Genomic DNA, 14635 nt, shown 5'->3' with positions numbered 1-14635 from the left:
TCAACAGACACAGACTGTATTTCAACAGACACATTCAGACTGTATTTCAACAGACACATTCAGACTGTAATTCAACAGACACATTCAGACTGTATTTCAACAGACACATTCAGACTGTAATTCAACAGACACATTCAGACTGTAATTCAACAGACACAGACTGTATTTCAACAGACACAGACTGTATTTCAACAGACACAGACTGTAATTCAACAGACACATTCAGACTGTATTTCAACAGACACAGACTGTAATTCAACAGACACAGACTGTAATTCAACAGACACAGACTGTATTTCAACAGACACATTCAGACTGTAATTCAACAGACACAGACTGTAATTCAACAGACACAGACTGTAATTCAACAGACACAGACTGTAATTCAACAGACACAGACTGTAATTCAACAGACACATTCAGACTGTAATTCAACAGACACAGACTGTAATTCAACAGACACATTCAGACTGTAATTCAACAGACACAGACTGTAATTCAACAGACACAGACTGTAATTCAACAGACACAGACTGTAATTCAACAGACACAGACTGTAATTCAACAGACACAGACTGTAATTCAACAGACACAGACTGTAATTCAACAGACACAGACTGTAATTCCACAGGAAGCAAATCAACATCGCCTAAAAGATGGTTTTGAGACCGTCTTTGTCACCCTGATGTCTTTGGAGAGAGTAGCATGGGGTAGGTGTCATAGGCCTGCTGAGAATACATTTGGAATCAATACACGTTCTGTATTCCATACATTTCTGCTGAGAATACATTTGGAATCTACACGTTCTGTATTCCATACATTTCTGCTGAGAATACATTTGGAATCCCCAATACACGTTCTGTATTCCATACATTTCTGCTGAGAATACATTTGGAAACCCCAATACACGTTCTGTATTCCATACATTTCTGCTGAGAATACATTTGGAATCCCCAATACACGTTCTGTATTCCATACATTTCTGCTGAGAATACATTTGGAATCCCCAATACACGTTCTGTATTCCATACATTTCTGCTGAGAATACATTTGGAATCCCCAATACACGTTCTGTATTCCATACATTTGCTGAGAATACATTTGGAATCCCCAATACACGTTCTGTATTCCATACATTTCTGCTGAGAATACATTTGGAATCCCAATACACGTTCTGTATTCCATACATTTCTGCTGAGAATACATTTGGAATCCCCAATACACGTTCTGTATTCCATACATTTCTGCTGAGAATACATTTGGAATACATTCTGTATTCCATACATTTCTGCTGAGAATACATTTGGAATCCCCAATACACGTTCTGTATTCCATACATTTCTGCTGAGAATACATTTGGAATCCCCAATACACGTTCTGTATTCCATACATTTCTGCTGAGAATACATTTGGAATCCCCAATACACGTTCTGTATTCCATACATTTCTGCTGAGAATACATTTGGAATCCCCAATACACGTTCTGTATTCCATACATTTCTGCTGAGAATACATTTGGAATCCCCAATACACGTTCTGTATTCCATACATTTCTGCTGAGAATACATTTGCCCAATACACGTTCTGTATTCCATATATTTCTAAGCTTTCAGGAACAACCATCCTGATCTCGTCTCTAAGTGAAAGGACATGAGAGAGCAGCTGGTCAGGATGGTGGATCAGGCTATACGTTTCCTGCCTTTCGGTGTTAAACCATATCAGTACACATAGCACACCTCATGGTGCTCTGCATCCCTGGTTTCTACACAAGGATGGCTGTGCTTGCTAATGCTAACCGGGATGCTAACGCGTCGATAGCGGTAAGCAGCTAGCTCTACCGGACACCTCAGAAAATATATTGTATTTCACACCCTTTCAGGACACAATACTGTCCACTATTGTCACTGTCTCTTATCAAGAAAACTTGGCCTCATCCCTAATTGCACCCTATTCCCTATATAGTGCACGACTTCTGACCAGAGCCCTATGGCACCCTATTCCCTATATAGTGCACTACTTCTGACCAGAGCCCTATGACACCCTATTCCCTATATAGTGCACTACTTCTGACCAGAGCCCTATGGCACCCTATTCCCTATATAGTGCACTACTTCTGACCAGAGCCCTATGGCACCCTATTCCCTATATAGTGCACTACTTCTGACCAGAGCCCTATGGCACCCTATTCCCTATATAGTGCACTACTTTAGACCAGAGCCCTATGGCACCCTATTCCCTATATAGTGCACTACTTTAGACCAGAGCCCTATGGCACCCTATTCCCTATATAGTGCACTACTTTAGACCAGAGCCCTAAAGTTGTCGCCGGGATACTGCTGGTAAGATGCCCTTTAAATGATATTCAATGTTTTCATTCTGTCACGGTCGTCCTCCTCTTCATCTGAAGAGGAGAGGCGAGAAGGATCGGAGGACCAATATGCAGCGTGATATGTGTTCATGTTGAATGTTTAATTAAAGAACTGAACACTGAACTACTATACAAAAACAGTAAACGAAATAACAACCGTGACGCTAATGTGAGCTGCGCTGAAACAAGCCATCAACATAGACAATCACCCACAAACAAACAGTGCAACCCAGGCTACCTAAGTATGATTCTCAATCAGAGACAACTAATGACACCTGCCTCTGATTGAGAACCATACTAGGCCGAAACATAGAAATACCCAAATCATAGAAAAACAAACATAGACTGCCCACCCAACTCACGCCCTGACCATACTAAATAAATACAAAACAAAGGAAATTAAGGTCAGAACGTGACAGTACCCCCCCCCAAAGGTGCGGACTCCGGCCGCAAAACCTTGACCTATAGGGGAGGGTCTGGGTGGGCGTCTGTCCGCAGTGGCGGCTCTGGCGCGGGACGCGGACCCCACTTCACCATTGTGTTAGTCCGCTTTATTGCCCGCCTCCGTGGCTTTCTAACCTTGGCCACCCCTCTCAATGACCCCACTGGACAGAGGGGCAGCTCGGGACAGAGGGGCGGAAGCTCTGGACAGAGGGGCGGAAGCTCTGGGGCTGGAAGCTCTGGACAGAGGGGCAGGGAAGCTCTGGACAGAGGGGCTGGACAGAGGAGGGGCAGAGCTCAGAGGGGAGACAGAGGGGCTCTGGACAGAGGGGCAGGGGCTCTGGACAGAGGGGCAGGGGCTCTGGACAGAGGGGCAGGGGCTCTGGACAGAGGGGCAGGGGCTCTGGACAGGGGCAGGGCTCTGGACAGAGGGGCAGGGGCTCTGGACAGAGGGGCAGAAGCTCGGGACAGAGGGGCAGAAGCTGGACAGAGGGGCAGAAGCTCGGGACAGAGGGGCAGAAGCTCTGGACAGAGGGGCAGAAGGGGACAGAGGGGCAGGGGCTCGGGACAGAGGGGCAGGGGCTCTGGACAGAGGGGCAGGGGCTCTGGACAGAGGGGCAGGGCTCTGGACAGAGGGGCAGGGGCTCTGGACAGAGGGGCAGGGGCTCTGGACAGAGGGGCAGCTCTGGACAGAGGGGCAGAAGCTCTGGACAGAGGGGCAGGGGCTCTGGACAGAGGGGCAGAAGCTCTGGACAGAGGGGCAGAAGCTCTGGACAGAGGGGAGAAGCTCTGGACAGAGGGGCAGAAGCTCTGGACAGAGGGGCAGAAGCTCTGGACAGAGGGGCAGGGGCTCTGGACAGAGGGGCAGAAGCTCTGGACAGAGGGGCAGAAGCTCGGGACAGAGGGGCAGGGGCTCGGGACAGAGGGGCAGGGGCTCGGGACAGAGGGGCAGGGGCTCGGGACAGAGGGGCAGGGGCTCGGGACAGAGGGGCAGGGGCTCGGGACAGAGGGGCAGGGGCTCTGGACAGAGGGGCAGGGCCTGGCGCCTCTGGGCTGAGGGGCTCTGGCGCCTCTGGGCTGAGGGGCTCTGGGCTGAGGGGCTCTGGCACCTCAGACTCCAGCAGCGGCGCCGGACAGGCGGGAGACTCCGGCAGCGGCGCCGGACATACAGGACCACCTGCAGGGAGGAGACAGAGAGACAGCCTGGTGCGTGGGGCTGCCACAGGAACCACCAGGCTGGGGAGACCTTCAGGAGGCTTGGTGTTAGGAGGAGCCTGAAGGACCGGGCTGTGGGGGAGCACTGGAGCTCTGGTGCGCAGCCTTGGCACCACTTCCCCAGGCTGGACACCTACTCTAGCCCGGACCCTCCAGATTGCAGGCACAGGTTGAACCGGGCTGTGGGTAAGCACGGGAGATCTAGTGCTCACTACACGCACCTCTCCCTTAGGCTCCACTCCCACATTTGCCCGGCACGAGCAGAGCGCAGGCAGAGGACGCACTGCACCCTCCCAGCGCCCCGGAGACACAGCACGCAGAGCCGGCGCAGGATACCCTGGACCAAAACTGCGTACAGGCGACCAGACCCGCTGAGCAGGCACCATACGCCCTGGCTCGATGCCCACACTCGCATGGCACTTTCGGGGGGGCTGCCCTATGGGCACGTACTGGCGACACCGTGCGCTTAACCGCATAACACGGTGCCTGACCAGTAATGCGCTGCTTATCATAAGCACGAGGAGTGAGCTCAGGTCTGCTACCTGGCTTAGTACCACACTCGCCTGCCCCCCAAAAACATTTTTTGGGGCTGCCTCTCGTACCTGTTGCGCTGCCGTGCTGCCTCCTCATATCGCCGCCGCTCAGCTTTCGCTGCCTCCAGCTCTGCTTTGGGGCGGCGATATTCCCCAGCCTGTGCCCAGGGTCCCTCTCCGTTCAGTATCTCCTCCCATGTCCAGGAGTCCTGTGATGCTGGCCGCTGTTGTTGCTGCTGCTGCTGCTGTCGCTGTCTGTTACCACGCCGCTCGGACCTTGGTTGGTGGGTGATTCTGTCACGGTCGTCCTCCTCTTCATCTGAAGAGGAGAGGCGAGAAGGATCGGAGGACCAATATGCAGCGTGATATGTGTTCATGTTGAATGTTTAATTAAAGAACTGAACACTGGACCACTATACAAAAACAGTAAACGAAATAACAACCGTGACGCTAATGTGAGCTGCGCTGAAACAAGCCATCAACATAGACAATCACCCACAAACACACAGTGAAACCCAGGCTACCTAAGTATGATTCTCAATCAGAGACAACTAATGACACCTGCCTCTGATTGAGAACCATACTAGGCCGAAACATAGAAATACCCCAAAACATAGAAAAACAACCATAGACTGCCCACCCAACTCACGCCCTGACCATACTAAATAAATACAAAACAAAGGAAATAAAGGTCAGAACGTGACACATTGGTTAAGAATAACTCTATTTGTACGATTAACATCAATATATTTTTGTGCTTAGAGAGGACAAAGGGTTTTAATTGTGTCGATCAATTTGAATCTTGATGATCGTTAGACCCAGTGTGTGTGGTTTCTGTCGGAAACTCACCTCTATTTAGACTACACACTAGACCTATATAGCCATTAGGGCTGCAAACTATTCCACCCCCCCCCCCCCCCCCTATATAGCCATTAGGGCTGCAAACTATTCCATCCCCCTATATAGCCATTAGGGCTGCAAACTATTCCTGTCCCCTATATGGCCATTAGGGCTGCAAACAGTTCCCCTGGGCTGAGCCCTACTTCCTCATATAGCCAGAGGTGGATGAACGGCTGCAAACTATTCCTTCCCCCTATATAGCCATTAGGGCTGCAAACGGTCCCCCTATATAGCCATTAGGGCTGCAAACTATTCCACCCCCTATATAGCCATTAGGGCTGCAAACTATTCCACCCCCTATATAGCCATTAGGGCTGCAAACTATTCCACCCCCCCTATATAGCCATTAGGGCTGCAAAAACTATAGCCATTAGGGCTGCAGTTGTCAACTATTCCCCCCCTATATAGCCATTAGGGCTGCAAACTATTCCACCCCCTATATAGCCATTAGGGCTGCAAACTATTCCATTCCACCCCTATATAGCCATTAGGCTGCAAACTATTCCCCCTATATAGCCATTAGGGCTGCAAACTATTCCCCTATATAGCCATTAGGGCTGCAAACTATTCCACCCCCTATATAGCCATTAGGGCTGCAAACTATTCTTGAAACCCCTATATAGCCATTAGGGCTGCAAACTATTCCACCCCTATATAGCCATTAGGGCTGCAAACTATTCCACCCCCCCTGCAAACTATATAGCCATTAGGGGCTATATAGCCATTAGGGCTGCAAACTATTCCACCCCCTATATAGCCATTAGGGCTGCAAACTATAGCCATTCCAGCCATTAGGGCTGCAAACTATTCCACCCCCTATATAGCCATTAGGGCTGCAAACTATTCCTTCCCCCTATTAGGGCTGCATTAGGCTGCAAACTATTCCACCCTATATAGCCATTAGGCTGCAAACTATTCCCCCCCCCTATATAGCCATTAGGGCTGCAAACTATTCCACCCCCCTATATAGCCATTAGCCATTAGGGCTGCAAACTATTCCACCCCCCTATATAGCCATTAGGCTGCAAACTATTCCACCCCTATATAGCCATTAGGGCTGCAAACTATCCCCCCCTATATAGCCATTAGGGCTGCAAAACTATTAGCCATTAGGGCTGCAAACTATCCCCCTATATAGCCATTAGGCTGCAAACTATTCACCCCCCTATATAGCCATTAGGGCTGCAAATTCCCCCCCTATATAGCCATTAGGGCTGCAAACTATTCCACCCCCTATATAGCCATTAGGGCTGCAAACTATTCCACCCCCTATATAGCCATTAGGGCTGCAAACTATTCCACCCCCTATATATAGCCATTAGGCTGCAAACTATTCCACCCCTATATAGCCATTAGGCTGCAAACTATTCCCCCCTATATAGCCATTAGGGCTGCAAACTATTCCACCCCCCCTATATAGCCATAGCCATTAGGGCTGCAAACTATTCCACCCCCCTATAAGCCATTAGGCTGCAAACTATTCCACCCCTATATAGCCATTAGGGCTGCAAACTATTCCCCCTATATAGCCATTAGGCTGCAAACTATTCCCCCCCCCCTATATAGCCATTAGGCTGCAAACCATATAGGGCTGCAAACTATTCCACCCCTATATAGCCATTAGGGCTGCAAACTATTCCACCCCCCCTATATAGCCATTAGGGCTGCAAACTATTCCACCCCTATATAGCCATTAGGGCTGCAAACTATTCCCCCCTATATAGCCATTAGGCTGCAAACTATTCCACCCCCTATATAGCCATTAGGCTGCAAACTATTCCCCCCCCCTATATAGCCATTAGCCATTAGGGCTGCAAACTATTCCACCCCCTATATAGCCATTAGGCTGCAAACTATTCCCCCCCTATATTAGGGCTGCAAACTATTCCCCTATATAGCCATTAGGGCTGCAAACTATTCCACCCCCCTATATAGCCATTAGGGCTGCAAACTATTCCACCCCCTATATAGCCATTAGGGCTGCAAACATTCCCCCCTATTAGCCATTAGGGCCCTATTCCCACCCCCTATATAGCCATTAGGGCTGCAAACTATTCCACCCACAGTGAAATCATACTGTCTGTCCACTGATGTCACTGAGCCACTGATGTCACTGAGCCACTGATGTCACTGCCGTCTGCCGATAGGCTGGAGCCCGGAGCTAAACTGTCCTAAAACTATTTCCATTTATGCACTTCAACCATCCATGAAGGATTGTGTGGAAAATGACCCATTTTGTAACCATCACATTCTGCATTGATTCAACACTCAAAACCCATTCAGAATTGAGCCTGTTGCAATCAATATTACCTCCCCCTACGTTTGGTTCAATGTCCCATCAGTAGTAACACAACATCATGTACATTTCAAATGTGTGCAGAACTACAAATTACCCTCAATCCGACCCAGCAGCTGACAATTAAGCCCCATTTGGCAGCTCTGATAAGGGAAGGGCGGCGTTGACCCTGGCAGCATCTGAATGACATTTTGGCTTCTGCATGTATTACCAGCCTGGTCTCATAGACTAGACGTAACATAGTAAATGTAAAACCAAGACACTCCAATTACTATGATATGTTACCTTTGGTATGGTTATATAAGGGGAGGCAGGCAAACCCAGTGGTTAGAGCGTTGGGCCAGTAACTGAAAGGTTGCTGGATCGAATCCCCGAGCTGACAAGGTAAAATTATGTTGTACTGTCCCCAGAACAAGGCAGTTAACTCACTGTTCCCCGATAGGCCGTCATTGTAAATAAGAATTTGTTCTTAACTGACTTTCCTAGATAAATAAAGGTTACTTGTTTTATTTATTTAAATAAGACACAAGGTCACTTGTTTAAAAAGCACAAACAAAAGGAGGGTGGGTGGAGGGGTACGCATACATCTAGCAGCCAAAAGGTTCATTTGAATCTCATCATGGACAACATTAGTATTTTAGCTAATTAGCAACTACTTACTACTTTTTTAGCTACTTAGCATGTTAGCTAACCCTTCCCCTAACCATAACTCTTTAACATAACTCCCAACCATAACCCTGCACCCGAGCCTAGCTAATGTTAGCCATCTAGCTAATGTTAGCCATCTAGCTAATGTTAGCCACCTAGCTAACATTAAATTAGAAATCGTAACATATGTACATCTACAAATGAATACATACCATACGAAACGAAACGTAACATATCATACTAAATGGATTATCTCGGATTTATGTACAGAATAAAAGGAAATGTTCTGAGACCAGGTTGGCATTAAACAGTGGGAAGACTAGCTATGACTTAGCATCCCTGCTGATCCAAATATAGAGATAACGGGCAACCAGACAGAAAATCATTGGCCATCTAAATGTTTACTGTGCCACATGTTTTCCTAGAAACCAATCCATTGTATTGGATTGTAATTCTATTCCACTGCTCATTCTGTAAACACCATCTCTGAGAACGTCTAGTCGTTAAGGGGCTGGTTTCCTGGAGACAGATTAAGACGAGTCCTGACTTGGACTGAAAACACATGGTCATTGGGAAAATAGCTTTTCAGTCCAGTACTAACTCCCCTGTGTGTCAACAGAATTAGCTGAACTGGTGCCGTGGGTCAGCTGTTTGTTCACCTGCAACCAGCAATTGCTAATAACCCATCCGCAACCGCCTGACTATATGTGATTAAGTGAAAATCTAAGGTCCACACCCGACCCCTAACCCGCTAATATAGAAAATACGCTGTAGGCTACAGTCAGAGACAGGTGTGTTGACAGGGGGTGGGATTTATTTGGCCAGGTTTAGAGGTTTCTGCTTATCCTTTCTTATAAAGACTATTAGTTAGTCAACTTGTCTATAGTTAGATACATGCAGCTTCTCTTCTGTCATTATAAGTTGCCCTAGAAGACTAAAGAAACAATTGCTCACCGGAATAATGTAATAAGTTATTGCTTCAGTCTAGCTGACATCGGGTAAAGACGTTCAGGGACCGGGGAGAAAATGCATTACCTAAAAAATTAAGTGAAAGATTTTCTGTGTAAAAATGAAATCAGTTTGACCGGTGGTAAGGAAATAGAAAGCTGTGAAAACAACCAGCCAACATGTTTCTGATCAGGTTTCAGTTCTGCTTGGATGTATATATTATGTAGTTGAAATACTATCAGCTTTTATGACGCTGATAAAGATGGCACCTTTATAGACAGTATTTCAACCACAGTTAGGGACCATCAGCTTTTATGACGCTGAATAAAGATGGCATCTTTAAAGACGGTCCCTAACTGTGGTTGAAATACTATCAGCTTTTATGACGCTGAATAAAGACAGCACCTTTACAGACGGTCGCTAACTGTGGTTGAAACACTATCAGCTTTTATGACGCTGAATAAAGACGGCACCTTTACAGACGGTCGCTAACTGTGGTTGAAATACTATCAGCTTTTATGACGCTGAATAAAGATGGCACCTGTGATGTCGATTAAGGCAGCGCCCCGCATCTGTCACGACTTCTACCTGTCACGGGGGACCAGGTGTGTGAGGGAAGAATCAGGCACAGAGAGCAGAGAGTTCCACAGGGAGAAGTACACTTTAAAATGGCACCAAAATACAGGGCGCGAAAAATTTGGACCAACCCAAAAAACACAGGGTACCAGGTCCGGAGCACGAACATTACATTTACATTTACATTTAAGTCATTTAGCAGACGCTCTTATCCAGAGCGACTTACACACCTAACAACACGTAACACAAGAATAATCCCTCACAAAACAAGGGCGGGTCTACTAGCTTTAAATAAGGAAGCCCATCCGGCAAACACAAATAGACACAGGTGCAACTAATAAGACAAAACAAACAGAAAAGGAAAAAGGGATCGGTGGCGGTTAGTAGGCCGTTGTCGACGACCGCCGAGCGCCACCCGAACAGGCAGGGGAGCAAACTTCGGCGGAAGTCGTGACACAACCGAAGTTGGTTCCTCTCCTTGTTCGGGGCGGTCGACGTCACCGGTCTTCTAGCCATCGCCAATCCATTTTTATCTGACTCCCCTCCTGCGCCTGACTTCCCTCCTGCGCCTGACTTCCCTCCTGTGCCTGACGGCCCTCCTGCGCCTGACTTCCCTCCTGCGCCTGACTTCCCTCCTGCGCCTGACCTCCCTCCTGCGCCTGACTACCCTCCTGTGCCTGACTACCCTCCTGCGCCTGACTCCTCTCCTGCGCCTGACTTCCCTCCTGCGCCTGACCTCCCTCCTGCGCCTGACCTCCCTCCTGCGCCTGACTTCCCTCCTGTGCCTGACGTCCCTCCTGTACCTGACCGCCCTCCTGCGCCTGACTTCCCTCCTGTGCCTGACTGCCCTCCTGCCTGACTTCCCTCCTGCCCTCCTGCGCCTGACTTCCCTCCTGTGCCTGACCGCCCTCCTGCGCCTGACCCCCTCCTGCGCCTGACCTCCCTCCTGTGCCTGCGCCTGACCCTCCTGCGCCTGACTTCCCTCCTGCGCTTGACCTCCCTCCTGCGCCTGACCCTCCTGCCTGACCGCCCTCCTCCTGCGCTTGACCTCCCTCCTGCGCCTGACCCCCTCCTGCGACTGACCCCCTCCTGCGCCTGACCTCCCTCCTGCGCCTGACCCCTCCTGCGCTGACTCCCTCCTGCGCCTGACTTCCCTCCTGCGCCTGACTTCCCTCCTGCGCTGACCTCCCTGCGCCTGCGCCTGACCTCCCCTCCTGCGTCACCCTCCTGCGCCTGACCTCCCTCCTGCGCCTGACTTCCCTCCTGCGCCTGACTCCCTCCTGCGCCTGACTACCCTCTGACTTCCCTCCTGCGCCTGATTGCCCTCCTGCGCCTGACTACCCTCCTGCGCCTGACTACCCTCCTGCGCCTGACTACCCTCGACCTCACTCCTGCGCCTGATTGCCCTCCTGCGCCTGACTGCCCTCCTGCGCCTGACTGCCCTCCTGCGCCTGACGCCCCTTCTGCGCCTGACTGCCCTCCTGCGCCTGACCGCCCTCCTGCGCCTGACCGCCCTCCTGCGCCTGACTTCCCTGCCACCAGCACGCACCCCATTACAGCATCTCTCTGATTCAGAGGGGTTAAATGAGGAAGACACATTTCAGTTGAATGTATTCAGTTGTACTACTGACTAGCTACCCCCCTTTCTCTTTCCTCTACAGAAGTAGGCTATCTAACCTACACATTCACATTATCTCAAGATGCTGAAAGAAAGAAATCACATTTCTCCACTCCTGTTCCCAAGTCAAAATGTAGCCTACATTTGGTGGATCAATTTTACTGCAATTTAAAAAAAAAAATCTGTAGGTGTTAATATAAAGGCTCTGTGAGAGGTTATTCTATTACTCTAGTGTTCTGTTCTGGAATCCAACGGAGGAGAATTCCACATTCTACATTATACATTCTACAGTCAGTGTCCAGATGACAGTTTCCATTTATCCCATCTGAACAGTAGGCTACGGTTCCCTGTGACGTTCCATAGGCCTGTTTGAAGTCCCCGGTCTTGTGACTGTTGAATTTGTAAGGCTACAGGTCCCTTTGACGTTCCATAGGCCTGTTTGAAGTCCCGGTCTTGTGACTGTTGAATTTGTAAGGCTACAGGTCCCTTTGACGTTCCATAAGCCTGTTTGAAGTCCCGGTCTTGTGACTGTTGAATTTGTAAGGCTACAGGTCCCTTTGACGTTCCATAGGCCTGTTTGATGTCCCGGTCTTGTGACTGTTGAATTTGTAAGGCTACAGCGCCTCACAATCATCACATCATGACACAACTGCTATCATCCTCTTCTACTACTTCACCTAATCTAATGAAAGAGAGAGGACAGGAAGGAAGGGTGGGCCGAGGAGGAATGGGGAGGGGAGGAGGAATAGAGAGGAAAGGAAGGAAGGTTGGGCCGAGGAGGAATAGAGAGGAAAGGAAGGAAGGTTGGGCCGAGGAGGAATGAGGAGGGGAGGAGGAATAGGGAAGAGAGAAAGGAGGACAGGAAGGAGAAGAGGAATAGGGAGGAGAGGAATGATGAGAGGAGGACAGGAAGGAGGAGAGGAGGACAGGAAGGAGGAGAGGAAGATGAATAGGGATGAGAGGAAGGATGAGAGGAGGAGAGGAGGACAGGAAGGAGGAGAGGAGGACAGGAAGGAGGAGGAATAGGGATGAGAGGAAGGATGAGAGGAGGACAGGAAGGATGAGAGGAGGACAGGAAGGAGGAGAGGAGGACAGGAAGGAGGAGAGGAGGACAGGAAGGAGGAGAGGAAGAGGAATAGGGATGAGAGGAGGAGGAGAGGAGGACAGGAAGGAGGAGAGGAAGAGGAATAGGGAGGAGAGGAGGAGAGGAGGAGGAGAGGAGGAGAGGATGAGGAGAGGAAGAGGAATAGGGAGGAGAGGAATGATGAGAGGAGGAAGGAGGAGAGGAGGAGGAGGACTTGTCTTTGATCAGTGGACCATAGGAGCAGCACCCGCTGTCCACCGAACACAGACCTGCTCCACAGCTCCCGAGGAACGCAGGTCAAATTCCTCTTTCGCTCACTCCCTGGCTGTGTCCCAACTGACACCTTATTCCCTATATAGTGCACTACTTTTGACCAGGGCCCAATGGCACCCTATTCCCTATATAGTGCACTACTTTAGACCAGGGCCCTATTCCCTATATAGTGCACTACTTCAGACCAGAGCCCTGGTCTAAAACCTTATGGGCTCTGGTCAAAAGTAGTGCACTATATAGGGAATAGGGTGCCATTGGGTCCTGGTCAAAAGTAGTGCACTATATAGGGAATAGGGTGCCATTTGGGACGCAAACACCTCCTGTCTCTCCGCTCTGCAGAATCACTTCTAGTCTTTCAGACCTCTTTCAGACGACGGCAGCTGTGAAAACAGATCAGGCCAGGAGGACATGCCACAAGACTACAAGCCCAAAAGATTTATAAGCAACATAACTAAAGCTGATATATGAAGTCGTCAGCCATCTCCTGAAAACAACACGAGTGTTTGGTAATATCATCCTGCGGATGGGACGCATACGACAGCATAAATATGCCATTCACAGTGTGCTGGTGGGAGTTAGTGGTAACCTGCACCGTCCATTCACAGTGTGCTGGTGGGAACTAGTGGTATCCTGCACCGTCCATTCACAGTGTGCTGCTGGGAGCTAGTGGTATCCTGCACTGTCCATTCACAGTGTGCTGGTGGGAACTAGTGGTATCCTGCACCTTCCATTCACAGTGTGCTGGTGGGAGCTAGTGGTATCCTGCACCGTCCATTCACAGTGTGCTGCTGGGAGCTAGTGGTATCCTGCACCTTCCATTCACAGTGTGCTGGTGGGAGCTAGTGGTATCCTGCACCGTCCATTCACAGTGTGCTGCTGGGAGTTAGTGGTAACCTGCACCGTCCATTCACAGTGTGCTGCTGGGAGCTAGTGGTAACCTGCACCGTCCATTCACAGTGTGCTGGTGGGAGCTAGTGGTATCCTGCACCTTTGCAGAACGCTGCCAGCCAATTCAGCCGTCGTGTCTGGTGCTCTGCTGTGACATGGCTCATCCTGTCTTCATGGCAGAGTTCCTCAAAGCCCAATCAGAATAGTGAGATTAGGGGGGTCAGAGGTTGTGCTGAATGGGAACAACAGTGTATTAGTGCCCTGCAAGGAGAGATGCAAAGCGCTTTGCAAGTATTGTGCCAGTGTAGCAGATGGGAAGCTCCCTCCTCAGCCTGAATGGCTCCGGTAGCTAGCTGAATGGCTCCGGTAGCTAGCTGAATGGCTCCGGTAGCTAGCTGAATGGCTTTGGTAGCTAGCTTTTCGGTGACGGCTGGATAAGATGCTTCAGAAGAGTGGTCAGTCACGGTGTGTTTGTGAGGCAGAGCTCCTGGGGTTTGAGCCCCAGTATGAGCTGAAAATCAAAAGGAAGCAGTTTTGTCTGTAATCTGCATTTGCATAAAGAATATATGAGAATATAGTCCTAGACTATCATCAAGAGGATGTATGTTTTTATGTCACCTTTATTTAACCAGGTAGACTAGTTGAGAACACCTTTATTTAACCAGGTAGACTAGTTGAGAACACCTTTATTTAACCAGGTAGACTAGTTGAGAACACCTTTATTTAACCAGGTAGACTAGTTGAGAACACCTTTATTTAACCAGGTAGACTAGTTGAGAACACCTTTATTTAACCAGGTAGACTAGTTGAGAACACCTTTATTTAACCAGGTAGACTAGTTGAGAAC

The sequence above is a fragment of the Oncorhynchus nerka genome, unplaced genomic scaffold (assembly GCF_034236695.1).
Source record: "Oncorhynchus nerka isolate Pitt River unplaced genomic scaffold, Oner_Uvic_2.0 unplaced_scaffold_1425, whole genome shotgun sequence".
NCBI classification, from domain to species: Eukaryota; Metazoa; Chordata; class Actinopteri; order Salmoniformes; family Salmonidae; genus Oncorhynchus; species Oncorhynchus nerka.
Note: the sequence above shows the minus strand (reverse complement) of the source record.